The sequence below is a fragment of the Felis catus genome, chromosome A3, assembly GCF_018350175.1.
Source record: "Felis catus isolate Fca126 chromosome A3, F.catus_Fca126_mat1.0, whole genome shotgun sequence".
Classification (NCBI taxonomy): Eukaryota; Metazoa; Chordata; class Mammalia; order Carnivora; family Felidae; genus Felis; species Felis catus.
The window spans coordinates 43,943,150-43,951,835 of NC_058370.1; positions in this window are offsets into that span (position 1 = coordinate 43,943,150).

Below are 8,686 nucleotides of genomic sequence, written 5' to 3' on the forward strand. Positions count from 1 at the left end.
AAAACTTCTGCAGAGCTGGGTCACTCCTTATACCCTGGTCACTCTTCCTTACTCCTCAAGTATAGGCAGCAAGAGATTTGGCTGAAAGCTTTCTTCTTTGCCAAGGGGAGCTTTTTTTTTTAATGTTTTAGATCCACTTCCTCAACTGATGAAGCCATTCCTTCCAGTTTCTCTGAAGGGAGAAAAGGGCTCTAGTTTTCCAGGGGAATAAAACCCCACCTTTCCCTTTAAGCAGCTTCAGGATGCAACTATGCATGAAATTCCCATGAAATAAACTGTTAATATACCAAAGGGGATGCCAGCAAGTGGCAGTAGCGATTAGAAACACAAGCATCAAACTGCAGGAAACTTCCCAGAAATAGCAGCCTCCTCCAACCCCCCGATGGGGAGATTAGTGTGTAAGGCAGAGAGATGACAGTGATGCGGGAGACATCTGGCTCTGTGTTCTATCTATTGTTGGAGCAAGTGTCTCTTCTTCCCATTGTATGCAAGAGGTTAGCAGGAACTAGGCAGACGCACACCTTGGATGGATTCACATTACGGCAATTGTACCGACAGGACCCTGCTATGTAAGGGCTCTGAGCTGGCCTCTGTGTGTCCACCTCAGACACCAGCCTTCGGCAGACCCAGTGTACAGAGGGGTGAGTGCCATGTCATGATGGTTTCATCACCAAGCATCTTGCGATGGTGGAAAGAGATGATGTGGATTCTTTTCTTTTAAAAAATTTTTTTTAATGTTCATTTATTTTGAGAGAGAGTGAGCAGTGGAGGTGCAGAGAGGGAGAGAGAGAGAATCCCAAGCAGGCTCTGTGCTGAGAGTGCAGAGCCTGACGTGGGGTTCCAAATCACAAACTGCCAGATCATGACCTGACCCAAAATCAAGAGTCAGTCGCTTAACATACTGAGACACCCAGGTGCCCCAAAAAGATGTGGATTCTATTCATGAATCTGCCATGAACTGTGTGACTTTGGGCAAGTCGTTCCACTTCACTGGAAGCATTTCCTCATCCATAAAAGAAAGCATTATTTGTGTACTCATTCATTCTTCCTCTCTTGAACTCAAAAACAATTATTAAGTACATGCTGTGTACCTGGCACAATGATAAGCTCTGAGGATACAAAATGAGGAAGACAGGGCTCCTAACCACAGGCGGTTGGGTAGATTGCATTAATGCCCTAATTCTTCATCCCACCCTGTATCTAATCTATCCCCTTCACATTTGATTTTTAGCCCCTCCCACTAAAGAGGTGGAGTCTATTTATTCAACCACTGACTTTGGCTAGATTATGGGACTTGCTTGGGATGATAGAATGTGGTAGAAATAACAATATGCCAATTCTAAGCATAGGCCTTAAGAGGCCTATGTTTCCTTCTTGCCTCTGCTGTTGTCATAAGTACATGCCTAGGCTAGCCCTCTGGTTTCAGGAGGAGGATAAGAGACATATAGAGTAGAGCCATGCCAGCTGAGGCCAACCTGATCAGCTGACCCTCAGTTAACTCATGGACACAAGCAAGGCAAGCCAGGATCATCAAAGCCCCTTAGCCCAGATTAGCACATTCCTAGCTGACCTATTGGCTACCTATTGGTGGCCATGGTTAGCTGTACAGAGCTCTTGGGTCATCAGACATGCCCATACAGTGGGATAGTTCTGATGGAGGGAAACAGAATGATGAGGAGGTGGAAGTGGGCTATATAGGTACAGAGGAGCACTTAGCCCTGAGTGAGACTCAGAGAAGGGCCAAGGAGGAGATAGAGCCTTTACTCCATCCTGGGTAATGAGTAGAACTTAGATGAAGTGGAGGGAAGGGGGGGATTGGCTAAAGATCAAAAACTGGTTGCTTGAAGTGTGACTACAATTCAGTTATATTTTATTTGACCTGAACAGCATTTAGGAAATTTTAATTAGTTCCCAACATTTAAACATGGGAAGATTTCTTATTAAAATTCACATTTTACCTTTTCTAGAAACATGGAAAAATCTGGTGGCCCTGGGCCTGCCCCCTTGCTTGGCAAAAACATCTTGGAGGAGCATAGTGAATGCCTCTTTAGAAAGGACGTGTCCACTCTTGCTCACTATAGTCCCTGGTCATCTCACTTCACTCATTTATGAGTCTGCGCAAGGTTATAACCAGCTGAGGTTATCCCACCGGTGTGCTTTCCCCCATGACTGTTTCTTTTTTATTTACAAGATTTTCAATCAGTCTTTCTATATGCATCTTTTCTTTTTTCATATCTTTTTTAAAATTAAAATTAAAAATTTGAGGTAATTGTAGATTCACATGCCATTGTAAGAAACAATGCAGAGAAATTTTGTGTAACCCTTTATCCAGTTTCCCGCAGTGATAATGCCTTGTGAAATTATGGTACACTATTGCAATCAGGATTTTAATATCAATACAACCTACCCACTCACCCATCTTGTTTAGGTTTTTCTAGTTTTACTTGTGCTCATTTGTGTATGTGTAATTAGTTCTAAGTAATTTGATCACGGGTAGTTTTGTGTATTCACCACTACTGTTATGATACAGAGCATTTCCATCCCCACAAAGATCTCTCATGTTGCTCTTTTACAGCAATACCCATTTTCCTTCCGTTCCCTGGCCCCAAACCTCTGTCCTCACTTCCTGGCAAACACTAGTCTGTTCTCCATTGCCATAATGGAATTGTACAGTATGTAACTGTTAGGTCAGACTTTTTTACTCAGTATGATTTCCTGGAGACGTATCTCCAACTTGTCCAAGTTGGTGTGTGTATCAGTAGTTCATCCTTCTTTACTGTGAATACGTTCCATGAACAGTTTAAGTATTCATGTCGAAGGACATCTGGGGCATTTCTAGCTCTTGGCTATTATGAATAAAGCTGCTGTGAACATTCATGTATAGATTTTTGTATGAACATAAATTTTCATTCCTCTGGGATAAATGCCCAAGGGTACACTTTCTGGATTATATGGTAATTTCATATTTAGTTTTATAAGAGGCTTTCAAATTGTTTTCCAGAATGGATATGCCATTTCACATTCTTACCAGCTATGTGATCCAGTTTCTCCACATCATTGCCAACATTTGATGTTGTCACTCTTTTTTCTTTCTTTCTTTCTTTTTTTTTTTGACATTTTGTTAGGTTTGCAGTGATATCTCACGGCAGTTTCGATTTGCATTTCTCTTATGGCTAATGGTGTTGAACATCTTTTCATCACATGCTTTTCAATATGTGCTTTCATCTATGTATGCTCTTTGGTGAACTGTCTGCTTTTAAGGAAGCAGGTGGTTTGATTTGGTTCCTGGAATCAAGGTGGATTCAAATTTTTCTACCTCCTTCAGCCCTAAAAGCCATAATCCCAGGCAGCAGCGGGCTACTTTCTTTTGGGCAGTCTCCTCAGAAGCCCCACCCCAGCTTCAAGCAGTGAACCTGGTATCCTGTATTGGAACAGCTTTGTTCCAATTACCCTAGCTGGAAAGTCCCAAACTTTGCTTGGGGAAACCCACACTGAAAACACTTCCTCTGTGTCCATCCAGGGCCCACCATTTCTTTGTTCTGTAGCACCTACGTCTTTGTTTTCCAGAAGAACATGGATATCAACTCAAACTCATGCTTACGTGTGTTTTTGGGTTCTGTGCCTGACGCAAAGTCAGTGACAGGTGACAAAAGGCTGGGTGGGGGATCTTCTGCATGAAGGGCAAGAGTTAGGTTGGGTTACTCTAATGGACACTGTAGGTACCCTGTCCATATCTTCTCAGCCCACCCAGAGGTCACTTGTGGGCAGTTCTTGTACATATCATGGCTTCTTGTGTCTGCCTCAGGGCTTCTGGTTACAGGTGTGTGGTCTGTCCACAAACAAGGCAGACTGAAAGTGTTGGGAAGTCAATGCCCAGAAACAATTCTAACAAAAGAGCACATATTGGTGGGTAATACCCCTGCTTCCTTCCCTGCCAATGATACAAGTTTCACGCATGTTCACAGAGTCTCAGAGGTTCCCCAGAAGGACTGAGGATTCTGCCATATTTACTCATAAAGGCCCAATGCTCCCAAGAATAGTACAAAAAACTCCTTTTACCCCAAATGTTAACATTTGTCTTATACATTTGCTTTGTCTTTCTCTCTTTCTGACTTCCTCTCTCTCTTTCTCTCTGCCCTGTCAGTATACATTTCCTAAAAAGCAAGAAAATTCTTGGGGTGCCTGGGTGGCGCAGTCGGTTAAGCCTCCGACTTCAGCCAGGTCACGATCTCGCGGTCCGGGAGTTCGAGCCCCGCGTCAGGCTCTGGGCTGATGGCTCAGAGCCTGGAGCCTGTTTCCGATTCTGTGTCTCCCTCTCTCTCTGCCCCTCCCCCGTTCATGCTCTGTCTCTCTCTGTCCCAAAAATAAATAAACGTTGAAAAAAAAATTTAAAAAAAAAGCAAGAAAATTCTCTTCCATAACCACGATACATTTCTCCAAATAGGGAAGTTAACATGGATACAATACTGTTGGCTAATATGCAGATCTTATTCAAATATCTCAAATTTCAATAGTATCCTTTACATCAAAAGAAACATTTTCTGATTGAGATTCCATCCAGGATAATGTATGGTATATAACTGCCATTCATCTTTAGACTCCTTTAATCTGGAACAGTTCTTCAATCTTTCTTTGGCTTTCACAGATGACCTTGGTATTTTTTTGACCTTGACATTAAAAAAATTTTTTTAAACGTTTATTTATTTTTGAGAGACAGAGAGAGATAGAGCATGAGCCAGGGAGGGGCAGAGACAGAAGGAGACAGAATCTGAAGCAGGTTCCAGGCTCTGAGCTGTCAGCACAGAGCCTGATGCGAGGCTCAAACTCACAGACACGAGATCATGACCTGAGCTGAAGTTGCATGCTTAACCGACTGAGCCACCCAGATGCCCCACTGACCTTGACATTTTTAAGAGTAGAAGCCAGTTATTTTGTAAAATGTCCCTCAATTTGGGTTTGTCTGATGTTTCTCATGATTAGATTTAGTTGAATGTGCTTTTGGGAGGAACACCCCAGAATTGATGTATGTCATTCTCAGTGCTCCCTATCGAGAGGGAGATGATGTCTGTTAGTTCCACATTGGTGATGTTAGGACTGATTATTTTGTAGAGTAGGAATTTAAAAGGAAGTCATCAAGTAGGATCTCTGTGTTTTATATTGAGTGAGGATTCACGTGCCATAGCCTGGTGGAATCAGATCTCCTTTGTACATTCTCTCACACAGATTATTCATTTGTGCCTTGAGGACAGGTCTATGCACATGGAAGGTGATAGATATGCCCACATATCAAGTCTAAGCTCTGGCCTCAAGGCCTGTGTAGAATAAGAATTCTGCTCTCATCCCTAACCTCTTAGATTCAGAGGCAGCTGGGGAATGAAGAGATGGGGTAGAGACAGTAATGTTATGTCCCTTAGGCACTTTCTGTTCCACCCAGCTCTGGTCCTGACTTGAGTTTGAACGAGTTACTTAAACTCTTAAATCTCAGTTTATTCGTTCATAAGATGATAATTCTAATACATACTTTTTAGAGTAATCGGAGGATAAGATGATATAATTGATATAAAATGTAGCATGCACCTGGAACACATAAATACCCAATAAATACTATATGTTATTGTTAATGATAATTTAAAAAGCCCACACTGGGAGTTAGGGAATCTGGGTTTGAATCCCAACTCAACCCCTTCCTGACTTTGTGACCTTGGACATCTCATAACCTCTGAGCCTTGATTTCCTTGTCTGTAAACTAAGGATAATCATGTCTTTCCCAGCTGCCTCAATGGGCCATTGGAAGGATGGGCCTCTGTGTGTGAAAGCCATTTATCCAGTGAAGAATTCTGTTCTTCTTCATGTGAGGATATCTTGGCATTCCCTCTTTGACATCAGCCTGGGCTATACACCCATGAAGAGGGACTGGGCTGTGTTATAGTGCTGGGGCTGGAAATGATGGTTGATGCTAAGGCCTATCAGGAAAACCACTGAAAATCTTACCTTGATCCTTTCCTGAGTCCTGACTCTCCCTAAGTTTGGCCCCAAAATGGCCCTCAGGATGCCTTGTGCCTCTCCAGGCTCATTCGCCATGTCAGTGTCTACTAGACCACGAGGGCACCTTTGGCCCTGCAGATCTCCACCTCTGAAACTTCCCTGACCATTCTGTTGCCCCTGGCATGGAGCAACATGTAATTTTGTACATCGGTGTAATTGATACTGTTAGGCTTCTTCACAATTTCTTAAAGATCACTGTATCTGTTGTTCTCAGCTTTGACTGCACAGTGGCTATCCCCTGGGAAACTAAAAAACGCTGGCTAGAACCCAGACATGAATCCTTTCAAAGCTGTCCCAGTGTTTAAAGATGGAGAACTACTGCTCTAGACTATATTTTTCTCCAAGCCAGAATTTTAAGGCTATGCGGGCTCAGAGGCAATCTGCCCCACATGGACTGGGACCCCTCTCTAGTCCAGCTACAGTTGGACTATCTGGTTAGCCAGGGGACCAGCATAGCATGGTAGAGGAGCAAGACAACTCCTTAAGGCATTGCTAAGCAGTAACTAACATTTATCAGCCTTTAGCCAGTTGAACATTTTTTAAACATTTATTTATTTATTTATTTATTTGAGAGACAGAGAGAGCCAGGGAGGAGCAGAGAGAGAGGCAGACACAGAATCTGAAGCAGGCTCCAGGCTCCAAGCTGTCAGCACAGAGCCCAATGTGGTGCCTGAACCCACAAACCAGGAGATCATGACCTGAGCCACCCAGGTGCCCTAGCCTTTAGCCAGTTTTGACCCTACATCATTTTGGCCTGATGGCTTGACTTGGGAATCTTCTGTCTATGAAAGTATGACTCTGATGTACAAAGTGATTTCACAATTCATTCAATCCCTCCTGCAATCCTGTGAAGTGGGGGACTCATGTAAAACCCATTTAGCAGCTAGAAAAACAGACTTCGGTGATGGTGTATGGTTCAACAGCATTAATTGCTAAGTGGTGTCACTAATCTAGGTCCTGCTATTACAATTTGTTACTCAACTACTTGTGTCTCCAGCTGTTGTCACATTTCCCACAACTTCTAGCACAAGAATGGGTAAGTGGTGGGTATTTATTAGGACTGTTAAAAAGCATTTTTATAAAAAAAAAGCCAACATTTGTAAAGCATATCATGGATTGCAAAGAACATTCATACCAATCCCCTTTCTATTAAAATGCTTACTGAAGAGTTATGAATAAGCGAATGGGCACAAGGTTTGAAACAGAAGTTAGATGTTTGTACTAGTATCTTTTCAAACTCCTTGAATATTCAGGAGGCAATTTCATGGTCTTTGCCCATGGATGGCCTGCATCTTTAGTGCAGTTAAGATCATACTTTGGTTCTTCATTCTTTTTTTTTTTTCTTCAGAAAGGGGGAGAGAGAAAGCATGAGTTGGGGGAGAGGAGGAGAGGAGAGGAGAGAGAATCCTAAGCAGGCTCCACACTGAGCATGGAGCCCGATGTGGGGCTCCCCACGACTCTGGGATCATGACCTGAGCCAAAATCAAGACGTGGACTCTCAAATGACTGAGCCACCCAGGTGCCCCGCTGGTTCTTCATTCTTCATGCTCATCCTTCCCAGCATCTCCCCTGGCATCTCTTAGAGTGATAAACCTATATCTTAATTGGCTGCTCAGAGAACACTTAGGTTTAATCATGTCTCTGCCTCTGACTACCAGCATGAGCCTGGACAAATCATTTCTATGGATCTTCATGTGACAAGGGGGAGAACTGGACTAGATTGGTGGCAAATACATGGTAAGTGTATGCATCTCTCCTCACCCGGGCACAAGCCAGACACTGCTAATTGTACAACTTCTCACCACTGTGTTTGGATGCAGGCTCAGAATCTTCTGAATCCAGAATGCCAGGCAGCCATTAACAAATGAACTAAGTTAGTTAGCATTGAAGATGAAATGAATTAGCCATTCTGGCAGTAGATGGATTCTGAGTTCCCTTCCAGCTATCCTTTGTCCTCTGTTTTTAAAAGGTTGGGACTGTGCAGAGAGCATCCTGCAAGCTGTTATGATACTAAGGGTGGAACTGGCAGCGTAACTGGGGATGGCCAGGGCACTGATGGGGCTCAGCAGTGATTCCCAGGTTTGGCTGCACATTGGAGTCATCTTGGCAGCTTTTTAGTTTTTTAATTGAGGTAGAGGTCTATCATACATACAGTGAAGTGCATACATCTTAGGTGTGCAGCTTGATGGATTTTTCCATACATATATATCTGTGTAACCACTATCCTAATCAACACCAGAAGAGATCTTATATCCCTTTGCATTAATATTCCAACGGTAGCCACTATTCCATTTTCTATACCACAGATTAATTTCTCCCGATCTTGTATTTTATATAAAGTATGTAGTCTTTTGCTCATCTGAATGATTTTAAGATTAATCCATGTTGCTGAGTGCATTGGTGACTAGCTTGGTTAATATTGCCAATTAGTATTCCGTTGCATGATTATATCATGCATTATCCATTTTCCTGTTGATGGGTGTTTGAGTTATTTCCAGGTTTGCACTGTTGTAAGGAGGGCTGCTCTGAGCATGCTGTACTTACCTTCTGGTGGAGATACACTCTCATTTCTCCAGGAGTGGAGTGGTTTGCTGGGTCTGAGGGCAGAGGTATAGCCAATCCTCAATATTCATAGATTCTG